The sequence below is a fragment of the Mus caroli genome, unplaced genomic scaffold, assembly GCF_978045245.1.
Source record: "Mus caroli unplaced genomic scaffold, Mus_caroli_1 scaffold_19, whole genome shotgun sequence".
Classification (NCBI taxonomy): Eukaryota; Metazoa; Chordata; class Mammalia; order Rodentia; family Muridae; genus Mus; species Mus caroli.
Window position 1 is genome coordinate 75,769,010 of NW_028227274.1, and position 13,783 is coordinate 75,782,792.

The window sequence follows — 13,783 nt, forward strand, 5'->3', positions numbered from 1 at the left end:
CTATGTATTTTTACATTTGACACGTGGCCCATTTCCCTGCCCTTTAATTGTCCAGCTAGTCATAACGATCATTAAAGAGGCTTAATCTAGTACCTGATGGAAACAGATGCAGAGACCCACAGCCAAGCATTAGGCGGAGCTAAAGGAATCCTGAGGAAGAGGGGGAGGAAGGAGCCAGAGCCTTCAAGGACACCATGAGAAAACCCACAGAATCTGGGCTCACAGGGGCTCACAGAGACTGAACTGACAATCAGGCAATCAGGGAGACTGTGTGGGTCTGACCTAAGTAGCCTCTCGGCATATATATATATATAAAACAGTTGTGTAGCTTGGTCTTCTTGTGGGACGCCTCAGAGTGGAAGTGAGGGCTGTCTCCGACTCTTCTCAGGACCCTTTTCCTCATGGTATATTGCCTGGTCCAGCCCTATTGTAAAGAGAGGTCCCTAGTCTTATTGCAACTTGATTGTCCATGTTTGGATGATATCCTTGGGAGGGAGGCCTGGTTTTTTTCTGAAAGGAAAAGAGGAATGGATTGGGAAGGGAGGGGGGAAAAGGAGAGGGAGGGGAGGGGGGAAGGGGAGGGAGGAAAACTGCAGAGTTGGGGTGTAGTATCTGAGAAAAGAATATTTAAAAATTTCAGCTAATGAGTGTACTGTGAAATTACTTAGTCATAAGTTACTCTAGGCTGCCCATTTTGTTCCCCCGGTTTTCCATTATCACAGAACACGGCCCCCTGCACTGGCTACACTATAAGCTTAGAGTAAACTTCTGGACCCCATATTCCTTAGTCAAGAGTGTAAGGTTGTATAGATCTTGCCACATACTGCTTTCTGGAAAACATTAAAGCCATCTGTTAGTGCTACAACAATGTACATTATGTTCACTCCAATGTCAGGTTTCTAGCCCTAGGTAGTCATTCTTCTCTTAAACGCACATTCTAGTACAGCAGCTCGCAGGGGCTCATTATTACTCCATCTTGGCATCGGCTTGGGAGGGCACAAACTCGGAGATCAGGTTGCCTGGCTTCCTGCCCTGGCTCTGGCACTGAACAGTTTGGACAAATGTATTCAACTCTCTAGGTCTTGGTTTCCACATCTGGAAAATGGCTGTAATGACAACAGCTTTGCTCCTGGCATTAACAGCGCAGGTGTGTTGGAGCTGGTAGAGTACGCGGAGCGGGACCTGGCTGAAATGGCTGTTTAGCTTTTTCTCCAATCTGTCCTTGTCTCCCAGCCCATTCCCTTTTCCTTCCAGTGACTACTTATGATTGCCTATTTAATGCATCCAGTGCAGCTACAAGACAGAAACCCCAGCCCAGCAGACAAAAAGCAATCAACATAGATAGGGCAGAAATCATGAACCCATCTAATAATTATATACTTTGTATTCACACATCAAAGAAACCTGACAGATGCCCCTGCTCCGTTATACCAACACCCACCGTGGGCACATGCCTTTGGTTAAGAAGAAACTATGTGGAATAGAAGGGAGAGTTTTATTTTTAATGAAACCTTGACCCAGCACCTAATTGTCCTCAGTCTCAACATGCCCATCTGTCTAATGGGTATAATATCCCCTACCATGTCTATGTTACCATGGGATTATCACGAGGGGGAAAAATGAGAAAATAGGTGTCGTGTCAATAAATAAGACAGAAATATAAAAGTGTAAGTGCGGTAGTGGCTTCAAGAATAAAACATGGCTGCTATCTGGGCCACGTATGCTTCCTAGATAAGGAAACAGGCTCAAAGACTGAGCCAGGTCACCACCATTCCTGGCTGAGTTAGAACTAGAACCCATATTTCCTTAGGTATAGCCTAGTGTACCTCCCCTCCCTCTCTCTTTTAAACCCTTAATGTAGGGATAACCCTTCTCAACTCTTTCTCCCATTAGTTAAAATCTATTAAAAGTACGATAAACCAGATTTCTGAGATGAAAAAGATTTGCAGAAATTTTCTGTTCCTTGGAGAAAGGTGGGGACATCTTCACATGTTCTTTCTGTCCATTGCCCCAAATCAATGCACCGTTTGTTTGCAGGCTTGGCATGGGAGTCTCAAAAGGTATGTAAACAAACAAGGTCTGTGGGACTCCTGACCTGAAATGGGGAAGCATGACTCCTCAGAGGTAACAGTGTTGGAAGGCTACAGCCCAGAGGTAAAGCCCTAGCCTGTGTGTGGTCCTAAAGCCAGCTCCCATGACAATAAGAACAAATAAACAGGGACTGGAAAGATGGCTCAGGCTAAGAGCATGCACTCTTCCTGAGGACCTGGGTTTGATTCCCAGCACTCATGTGGCGGCTCACAACCGTCTATAATTTGAGATCCGATGCCCTCTTCTGGCCTGATGCATGGATGCACAGAAATGCATGCAACCAAAAGATCCAAATACACAATAAATAAATAAACAAACAAACAAATAAATAAATAAATAAATGAAATTTAAAAACAAAAAGCAAAGATTGAGCTTGTCTTTGGTCCCAGACCCACACTCTGGGTCCTCTTTCTGGCTCTGTTGTAACCACCCACAGGAAAAAAGGTCTACAGCTCAACGTGTGTCTAGAGCCCAGAACATCTGTTTTGAGAACAAGCTCCAAACCGGTTTCGTTGGATACAAAGTATTCTCAGTGGCTTGTATGTTGAGGCTTGGTCCGGTTTCGTTTGGATACAAAGTATTCTCAGTGGCTTCTATGTTGAGGCTTGGTCTTCAGCTGGTGGTGCTACTGAGAGGTGATTGACTTATAAGGGCACTCCCCTAAATCAATAAATTAATCCATAGCCATGTGGACTATTGAGAGGTGGGGCCTCTGTTCAGAGGGGTGGGGCTTCCGTGAGGATGTCTGTTCCACGGGGCGAACCTTGTCCCTGACTGCTTCATCTCTTTTCGCTTTCCTTTTGCTTTCCAGATACTGTGAGGTGACCATCTCTACTCTCTTACTACACACACATTGCCATAATGCTCTGACGCACCCCGGCCCTTAAAGCAATGGAGCCTGCTGGTCACATACTGAAACCCCTGAGTCGAGGAACCAGAATTGATCTGAGGTTCTCAAGTATTTTTTTTTCATAGCAATGGGAAACTAGCACAAAACGCAGCACTGCTCCAAGCTATGAACAACCATTGCCTTTGAATCAACAGATGAAAACCATGTACCACAGTAGTCATGTAGATAAAATAATGACCAAGCCTAAAGATAAAATTCCTGCTCACCCCCAGGCTGAGCTGATATCAAAATCTATACGAGACAATCATGCTTTTCCCAGTGAAAACTCCCCCATAACAAATGGCACCTGTGATGTTTTGTATAAGCTCAGCCCAGGGAGTGGCCCTATTAGAAGGTGTGCCCCTGTTGGTAGGTGTGTTACTGAGGGTGTGAACTCTCATCCTAGCTGCCTCGAAGTCAGTATTCTGCTTATCAGATGAAGATGAAGAGCTCTCCTTCACCATGCCTGCCTGGATGCTGCCATGCTTCCACCTTGATGATAATGGACTGAACCTCTGAATCTGTAAGCCAGCCCCAATTAAATGTTGTCCTTTATAAGAGTTGCCTTGGTCATGTTGTCTGTGCCCAGCAGTAAAACCCCAACTAAGACAGCACCGTAGCTCTGTGTTGAGTGTGACTGGGATTCTAGATGCAGTCTGTCTCAGAAAGAGGCTCTGCTCCTAAAGGTCAGGCCATAAACACACACAAAAAGGATCGATTCAAGAGGAGCCTCCCACACCATCCAGGATGAGAGTGAGGTGGGCTGGAGTCATGAAGAAATTCCTCTTAGTGGGTCAGGCTAAGATGAAGACCCTCAAGTTTGGATCTGTCTATAACAAAGATAAAATTCCTGCTCACCCCCACGCTGTGCTGGTATCAAAATCTATATGAAACAGTCGTGCTTCTCCCACTGAAAACTCCCCTGGATAAATGGTGCCTGTGATGGTTTGTATATGCTCGGCCCAGGGAGTGGCCCTGTTAGAAGGTGTAGCCCTGTTGGAGTAGGTGTGTCCCATCGAGAAACTAGGTTTGGCACTGGGTGTGAGGCTCAGAAGTCAAGTCAAAGAAAGAAAAAGAAGGTGCTAGAGAGAGGAGAAGGAGGGGAAGGAGGGGAAGGCGGGGAAGAGGGTAACCTGCAGGCACTGGGATAAGGACACCATTGGAACTCCATGTTCTCAGGTTGAATTGATAACCTAGGCTAAGGTGTGGATAGGAATAGATGAGGCTGGACGGCTGGACTTCCCGTGCAGTCACTGAGCAGAACCCAGACGCCACCCAGGCTCAAATTGAAAGAAATAGTTCAGCTCTAGCCAAGTCCCCAGGTCTATAGTGCCCTTCCCCAGTGCCACAGGGAAATGATCCTAGCACCCGGCTGCCCAGCTGAAACGCTAAAGATCTTCAAACCCCTAGCAGTGAAGTGGGAATGAGACAATGAGAGAGAGAGAGAGAGAGAGAGAGAGAGAGAGAGAGAGAGAGAGAGAGAGAGAGATGCAGGCAGGAATGCTGTGAGAGAATTCCCCCAGGATGGTGTTCACTTCAGAGAGATGCAAAGAACTGGTTGAATAAAGAGAAAGGACCAGGCAGAAGTCTGACCTTCCGATCCAAACTGCAGTACGTTGAGGTACGTATTTAACAGGGTGCTTCTCTTTAGAGAAAGATTGGGTGAGCAATGAAGAAGAATCTATACTGAGAATATGAGGTGACAAGCATGACACCATCCATCTAGGCACTTACCTCCAATAACTGCCATTAGCAGCTAAAGAAGGGATAGGACATGACGTTCGTGTCACCTGTGTAGCTGAGGGCACACCACCACCTTGGTCTTTCCAAAAAGTGGCACCTGAACCTGATCATAACTCCCAGGGAATATCCCTTAATTAGAAAGGGAAACGGAGTGAAAATGTTTTGGGGGTGCAATCAGCTCCCTTCCATTGCCCAAACAGAGTGGGTCTGGGGTAGGACTCTGCAGAGCATAGAGTGCTAACCATCCAAATGTTGTGTGTGTCTAGGCTTTTGTGAAATGTAATTTGAACAGACGAACCAGTGTTTAAGGAAATTTGGGAAAGGCAGTCGCTGGCCTTTTGGATACTAAGGATTGCTTTGTTTTAGGTGAGGGAGTGGAGTTGTGACAGCGGCTGCACAAACATCCTTGCCCTTACTTGGTGAAATGAACCTCTCTAGGGCAGTGGTTCCCAACCTCCCCGATGTTGTGACCTTCTAACACAGCTCCTCGTATAGTGATGACCCCCAACCATAAAGCTATCTTCATTGCTACTTCATAACTGTAATTCTGGTACTGTTGTGAGTGATAATGTAAATATTTTGGAGACAGAGATTTGTCAAAGGCATCGCGACTTGCAGGTTAAGAACCACAGATCTAGATGGCTCCCACTGCTCTCCAGAGGGTGGGTACATAAACATAAATAAAACTGTACCCTCGCAGGGTAGGCTTTGATTCGTAATTGGAAAAGCACGTGAGGGTCCATTATATTGTTTTTCTACATTTGCCTTTGAATTTTTTTTTCCAAAAGTAAAAGAAAGCAAAACAAAATAGCTAGTCCTTGTGGCTCTTGCTTCTGGTGGCAGGAGGTCTGCCCACTGCTGTGGTAGCCCTGCTTCTTTAGCTGCTCAGAACATGTGCCCCCAGTGGTGGCACGGGGACACCTGCAAGCCAGTGGTGATTGCTAATGCAGAGGGCCAACAAAATATGATACTGTCTGTGTGTGTGTGTGTGTGTGTGTGTGTGTGTGTGTGTGTGTGTACACATGTGCGTGCATGTGTGTGTGTGCATGTGTGTGTGCACGTGCGTGCATGTGTGTGATTGTTCATGTGCTTATGCACGAGTGCGTGTGCGTGTGCGTGTGTGCATTCACCTGCTGAGGGACTCGAGCATTTATTTAGCAAGCAGTGAGGCGCACGAGCGCTGTGAACCAGTGGAAGGTTATGATGTAACCTATCTATGCACAAAGTAGTCAGGCCAGGGGATCAATTCTAAGGCCTGGACATCAGTTAGGTGGGTTTGAAAACCAGTTGCTGCGACAGTATGTTGAGTCTGAGCCCGAGCACAAGGAGAGAACAGAGGACACACCGAACATTCCTAACCAGGGAAAAGAATGTTCTGCGGGCAGCTTTCCTTATGACAGGGTGCCAAACCCATCTGTTCCCAAACCCAGAGCGGCACCATTCAAAGGGCTCAGACTCTGCTCTGAGAGGCAGGCTTTCTTCTCATTAGCCGCGTAATGGTTTGATTCTCAACATGTTCTTATCTGTCCTGATCGAGAAGAAGACCAAGGTGGTGCTGAGGGACTGCCAGGGGCCCCCTGTACCTGCTGTGCTCTTCTTTGTGTCCAGACAACCTCTTGCTCTTACCTGAGTACAAAGACTACATTTCCCAGACTCCTCTGCAGTCAAGTATGGCTCTTGGCTCACTTCTGACCAATGAGATGCAAAGCAAGGAGTTATCCCCTTTTTCTTTGCCTTATCGTTTGTACTAACTGGGAGGTGGGTATAAAGGCTGGGCCTGGAGCAGCCATACACGATATAGTGAAGGGAAAAGCTGGAGGCACATTATCCTGGATAATGAGTGATTTCACACCAAACCCAGGACACCACTCCTATGTTTTCTTAAATACAGGAAAGAATTAAACTTCTACCTCATTAAAGTCATAGCTGTTTACAAATTTCTCTCATTTTCTCTTGCCGGCAGGTGTCAGTTGCATCATCCCATAACTGACTCTGCCCCATGTGCGCACTGGACGTAAGTGACGTCTCTTGACTGTGACACAAGACCAAATTCAGGCAATGCACGGAAAGAGGTTACCAGGGAAAAGAAGCAGAGTCGAGGCCCGGATTACTAAGGGTGTGGAGAATGAGCGAGGAGGTGTGAAAGGCGGTAATGAAGATTTAAAACTTCCTACAGCCCACGGAGACATTATGACTCCCCCTCCCCCACCCCCACCCCCACCCAGCTTGCTTCTTTATCCCCGCAGTACCTCTTACCTTGACCAGCGGGTGGTTGAGGGGTGGAAACACATGAGAGATGGCACAGGGTGATTGATGCACAGATGCATCATTCTCAGAAGTGCTTCTCACACTGCAGTGCACGTGAGAAGCAGGAGAGGGGCTGGCAGGTGGCTCAGTCGGTAAAGTGCTTGCCTTGCAAGCATAGGGCTCTGGGTTCGGATCCCCAGAGCCCCTGTAATATGTTTTGTGCCTTGGCCTGAGTTTGTAATTCCGGGTCTGAGAAAGTAAACACAGGTTTGCGCTCACTGGCCATCCAGAGTATCTAAGTACTGAGTTCTGGGTTAAGGGAGAGACCCTCTCTCAGAAAGTAAGGAGAGCACATGTGAGCCCCAAATCTTCTGGTATCCATATGTACATTTAAGAACATCTGCATGTACACATGCACACAAACATACAAATGCATACATCTCTCTCATACACACACATACACACACACACATACACATGCATGCACCCATCAAATGGGGACACTATTTAAAAGAAGCATCCCAGCCCCCCACCCCCCACACACACAGATGTAGCAGATGTGCAGTTTGGCCTTCATGCGGGTTGAAGGGGCTGTCCCTGAGTCTGCTGCCTGCCTGTGGATCATGGCTCCCGTTCCCCTAACTAGACCACATTGTCTGGTCTCAGTGGGAAAGGATATGCCTTGTCATGCAGTGTCTTGTGTGGTGGTGAAGTGGTGGGGTCAGGGTGCAGGTGGGGCTCCCCTGTCTCCAAGAAAGGGAGGGGGAATAGAGACAGAATCTGTGAGGAGTTATTGGAAGGAACGGGGGGCTTATATTGGGATGCAAAGTGAATAAGTAAATTTTAGAAGAAGAAGAAGGAGGAGGAGGAGGAGGAGGAGGAGGAGGAGGAGGAGGAGGAGGAGGAGGAGGAGAAGAAGAAGAAGAAGAAGAAGAAGAAGAAGAAGAAGAAGAAGAAGAAGAAGAAGAAGAAGAAGAAGAAGAAGAAGAAGAAGAAGCAGCAGCAGCGGGCAGCACCCTAGGTCTTAGTCCCTGAGACTCAGGACACCCAGGGTTGGCCCTAGAACCTATATATCTTAACAAGTGCCACCTCCGTTATGCAGAGGGTCCCTCTTAGAAAAGCATAGTTCTGCATTCTAACCTCCAGCTCGAAGTGGGGCTGCCTTGCTTGACTCTGCATCAAACACCCAGCACACCAGCACTCACGAACACCAGGGTGTTCAATGACAATGAGAATCCCTGTGTGCCCTTGAGCAGAGTGGCCTGAGGGCGCCTCCGGCTCACGTGGCTCTGATACCCCGAAGTCTGTGGAAAAAAAAAAAAAAACCAAAAGGCATTCTAATGCAACCGGAAATAAGGATTTTTCTCCTTTTTAAACATCAGAATCTTGGTCCAGCGTTTGGTCCTGCGGTGGTTCAGCCTGCTTTCTGTGTTCACACAGCTGTCTGCGTGACCCTCGGTAGAAACTATGTGTTACTGAGTTGTCTCTTTGGAGACAAGGCCTGAGGTATTGAAAGTCCTCATTAGGGAAGCTCCTTTTTTTTCCCCCTAGTGGATGACAGTGAAGACAGAGACACAAGTGGTCAAATCGGAGAAAAACAGAGTCGGCAGGGTGCTCAGCCGTAAGTAAGACATCTAAGACATCTATGTCACACCCCTTCCCCCAAGGCTTGGAAGAGGAGGCAGAAAGATTGAGAAAACCAGATCACAGAGAGAACTGTCGCAAAGCACTGTCCTCTGGGTGTCACAAGGCTATGGCGCTCGGGAGCACAGAGGTTGTAGCTGCCACACATTACCAAACCACAGAATACCAGGCCAGTCCACATGTCAGTGTGCCTGGGAGGCTCTCCCAACCCCCACAGTTGGAGGCTGCTGGGAGGGAGTTCAGTGGCAAAAGACCTTCGCAAGGCTTCTGGTGACAAAGGGCCTGCTTCCACCTATCAATCCAGGGGCTCATGGTGTGCACCAGAGCCTCTGCCAGTGTCAACTCTTAGATTCAATCAAACCTGCAGGCCAGACGCATACTCTGTCACTAAGCCATATCACTAGCCAGTTTTAACAGGTACTTGTGACCACCCCACCCACCAAGGAGTCTTGGGTTCTTTTAAAAACAAGATTTTTATTATTTTTAATTTGTGTGTATGAAGAGTCTAGGAGTTTCCTTCAGAGCTTGGCTTATGAGAGGGATTCTCAGCTTTCATTGCTTACGCGGGCAGAGAGAGTCCTAGTGAATCTGATCAGTTTCAGGGACTTCCTGATGCCTTCTAGGGATGTTTACCTTGCTTCTTGTAAGGGTGGAATGTTTGGTGTTAGGTCACTTCTCAAGCCAGGAATCAGATGATTAGGAGACACCCAGAGATTCCTTGGGCACAGACCACAAGGAACATGCAGTCATCTCCTGGCAGGTCGCCTAATGTCGCTATGAATTTGTCTATTTGGGGTCCTGTCTTAAGTAGTCATGAAACATGCATCCTTTTCTGTCTGGCTTACTTAAGGTTATGCCTTCACAGTTAATCCATGTTGAAATACGTGTCTGACTGTCACACACATACATCCCTTAGTCTGGATGTCATTTCCTCGCACAGGTAGATCATAGTTTGTTTACCCACTCATCTGCTTGTGAAACCCGGGTTGTTCCTCCCTCTCCGCCATTGTCAACAGTGTGCGAGCATGGGAGCCTGACATCAAACTCCCAGCCAAGGTATTCTCTATGTGTATCTAAGAGAAGTGTTTCTGGGTCATATGGTAATTTCGTGTTTAACTTTTCAAAGGAACCTTCAAACTGTTTTTCCCCCGAGTCTTGCTTTTAAATGCTGGGAAAACATCGGCTCCACTATGAGGCCTCTCTGTGCTCTGGGACCTCCTGAGCATCTAAAGAATACAGTCCATCCCTTCAGCCACTGGTCAGATGCATTCTGGTACCTTGCAGGCAGGGACAGCGCCAACTCCACCCTCGTGTTCTCCAGCATCTCCCATCGCAGCGCTTGCACGAAGTAGACCCCATAAGTGATTAAGTAAATCTCCTTTGCTAATGACTAGGCAGTCAGTCACTCCCTTAGACTGCCCAGCTAACCACCCAGTTGGCACGCTGACTGAACAAACATGGCACCTCTCCCTGTTCTCTCTGCTGAATCATGTTCTTTTCCTCCTGGCTGGAAATGGGATACTTCCCACAACCTGTCTACCAGGAAGGAATTAAGTGTGTGGCCAGAGATCCAACCCTGCACTGTCGAGTTGCTATGGAAAAGCCTCTCGGAGCCTTGGTTTCTTCCTGTGCATCCCAGTGTAGCGCTGCTGTGTCCCAGTAGAAGCTGGAGATGAGACTGCAAGGTGAATGCTGAACCCAGTGCTTGGATACCCAGTCTCCACACACATGGTTAGGCTCAATGCACAGGGAGAAAACCTGCCTTGTCTCTTTCCAGTTTCTGCCTCCCACAACTCATTAGGTTTTGGATTTCCAATCTAGTACCTAAGTAAGTGTCTGGTATCAGACACACTCAATAAACACTGCATGGGCCAACTGCTGGGTTGTCCTCCAAAGAGTCATAGCTTTTATCCCAGGCACTAGAAGACTCTGAGACCAGAAACACAGTCTGGGGGTGCTATTAGTCAGGCTACTATCAACCGTAATGGACAGAACACCTTGTATTGGAGGCTTAAACCACAAATTCATGCTCTGTTGGACTTGCCATGTCCCAGTGTGAAGAGATAGGCCGTGAAGATGGGTTTAGAGGCTCAACAATGTAAAGGTTCCTCCGTTTGGTTTTGTTGCTGTTGGTTGGTTGGTTGGTTGGTTGGTTGGTTGGTTGCTTGCTTGCTTGCTTGCTTGCTTGCTTGCTTGGTTTTCCAGTCTTGTGATCCTAATTGCCTATATATGGGTTTTCATTTTCTGGGTTATTGTCATGATTGTGGAATGACTACACAGCCTCTGGATCACGCCTTCGCTGAATGGTCTCAAAGTCAGAAAAGATAGGAAAAGAGGGGCAGTCTCTTGGTCTCTTCCTGTTATTCAAGATGTCATTTTCCTAAAAGTTCTACCACCAACCACCCAGCTCCAGTCCAGACACCTATCTGATTGGCCAGAGCAGGCTGGCCTAAGGGTATTAGTCCAGAAGGCCCCAACAAAGCTATCAAGATCACCTGACAGTGAATCACAAGAGTGACATGTCTTCCATCCTCCAGGCAAAACAGAGGCATACAGAGTGAGAAAAACGTCTGCCGGTTGAACATCTTATAGAGGGTTAGTATCTGGAATACATAAAGAGCTCAAAAAAAACTAAACATCAAGAAAACAACTCAATTTTTAAAAGGAATATTAAGCTAAGCAGAGTTCCTGAAAGACAAAACACAAATGGCCGAGAAACACTTAAATGTTCGACATCCTCAGCCCTCAGAGAAATGCAACTAAAAACTAATTTGGGATTTCATCTCATACCAATTAGGATGGCCAATATGAATACAACAAACAACCGCATGGCCAGGGATGCTGGTCAGGATGCAGGGAAAGAGGTGTACTTACCCAGCGCTGGCGGGAATGTAAATTTGTCCGGCCACCATGGAAATCAGTGTGGTGGCTCCTCAGTAAGCTAGAAATACATTTACCTCAAGATCCAGGCATACTATTCTTGGGCATCTACCCAAAGGATTCTACATCCTACCACAGAGACACCTGCTCATCCATGCTCACTGCTGCTCCATTCACAACAGCCAGACGTTGGACACAGCTTATGTGTCATCAACTGATGAATGATGCATGAAAATGTGGTGCATTTATACAATGGAATATTATTCAGCTGTTCAGAAAAATGAAATTAAGCCGGGCATGGTGGCGCATACCTTTAGTTCAAGCACTCAGGAGGCAGAGACAATCAGATCTTCTTCTAGTTCGAGGCCAGCCCGGTTCACGGAGTAGGTTCCAAGACATCCAGAGCTATACAGAGAAGCCTTGTCTCAAAAAGCAAACAAAAAAAAATTTATTAAATTTGGAGCTGAAGAATCACAGCGATTAGGTACCTCATAAGGGCCTGGGGCCCAGGAGAGGATCTTCCAAGAGATGGGAAATGGAAGACGGTGACGTGATGTGTGGGACCGTGAAAGGCAGCCTATTTTGGTTGAATGAGGCTTGCTCCGACTACCCAGTAGAAAACTCTACAAGGGACGGAAGAGCAAGCCATGTTCCCAGAGTCAGGTGCCTGACACCACAGAGTTCCCAACTCCATAATTCTGTGACTATAAGTCACACAGACAATGTCCCAAGCATTCTGGCTCCACTCCACCCCACAGTTACCTGACTATAGCCAGGTGTGCTCCTCCCCATAGTTACCTGGCAACAAGGTAGCCCAGCCCACTATAAAAGGAGCTGCTTGGCCCTGCCTTGCTCCCTTTAAGCCCTCACCTTTCTTACTCTCATCTCTAGCCCTCCTTCTCTCTCTCTCTTCCCTCCTCTCTCCACGTGGCCATGGCTGGCCTCTCTCTCTCTCTCTCTTTCTACCTTCTCTCTTTCTCCCTGCCTTTCTACAATAAAGCTCTAAAACCATAGACTGTCTCTGCTCATCTAGGCCTGCCATGCTTGAACGATGGAATAGGCTTTCCTCTAAGGAGCTGTGTCTAACCTCCCACCGGAAGGTCTTCCTGTGCTCCTACCACGCACCGGACCAAGGACTCTCACTGGAGTGGGAACCACCCAGTGCCCCCTCTCTCCCTGCCCTCTCCTCCCTTCGGCCCCAGGGCTGACTGAGTTGCCCCCAGGGCCCCCATTTGTTCTCAACTCTTCAGCGGTGTCCAGTCGTGTCTGGGATGCCCGAGACTGAGAACCTGTTCCTAGGACTGCCCCTTGTCTGGCTCCCCCCCCCCTCCCCCGCCAATGGCTTCCCACAGCCAGACACCCACCCGGGGCTTCATGGAAAGCATGTGGCAGTCCTCCCGCGTCCTCCCGCGTCCTCCCGCGTCCTCCCGCATCCGCCCGCCCAGAGCACCGGAACTCTGGCAGGACGCAAGTTTTCTTCCACTCCCTTTATTTTCCGCCCGCTGCCCAACAGTGATGTGATGTAAAAGAGAAACTAGAATAGGGGAAGTAAGTGGGGAGGGGGATGGTAAGGAACAGGAAAGGATGGGATGCAGAGAGGGACAATGGTCTTAGGGTTACCATTGCTGTGATGAAACACGACCACTAAAAGCATCATGAGGAGGAAAGGGCTATTCCACGTATACAGTCAGGTGACAGTCCATCACTGAGGAAAGTCACAGAAGGAACTAAGACAGGAACCTGGAGGCAGGAACTAACTAACTCAGAGGCCATGAATAGAGGGATGCTGCTTACTGGCTTGCTTCTCATAGCTTGCTCAGTCCGTTTATTTATAGAACCTAGAACCTCCAGCCTAGGGATGGCCCCACTCACAATGGACTGGCCCCTCCTCCATCAGTCACTAATTAAGAAAACGCCCTACAAGCTTGCAGAAGAGGAGGTAGAAATGTTGGAAGAACCAGAGGGGATGGACGACACCACAGACACAACAGGACTGATGTACATATAAACTCACAAAGACCAGCAGTGCACACAAGACTGGCATGTGTTCCAGCCAGACAGGGTACCAGTCCTGGGATGGAGAGTGGATATGGGTGTTCACCCCTAACCAAGAAGCTATCTGCAATTGATACCCACTGGAAAGGGGAAAATCCGTTTTCTCCAAGGGAGTGTCCTGGGTATCCATAGCCCTGTGCAGGTCCCATGCCCAGAAGTAAGTTGGCCAACATAAAAGGAACACAATGGTTTCTTTGTAAACTTTATGATTCACTTTGGGTGTTTTGTTTTGTT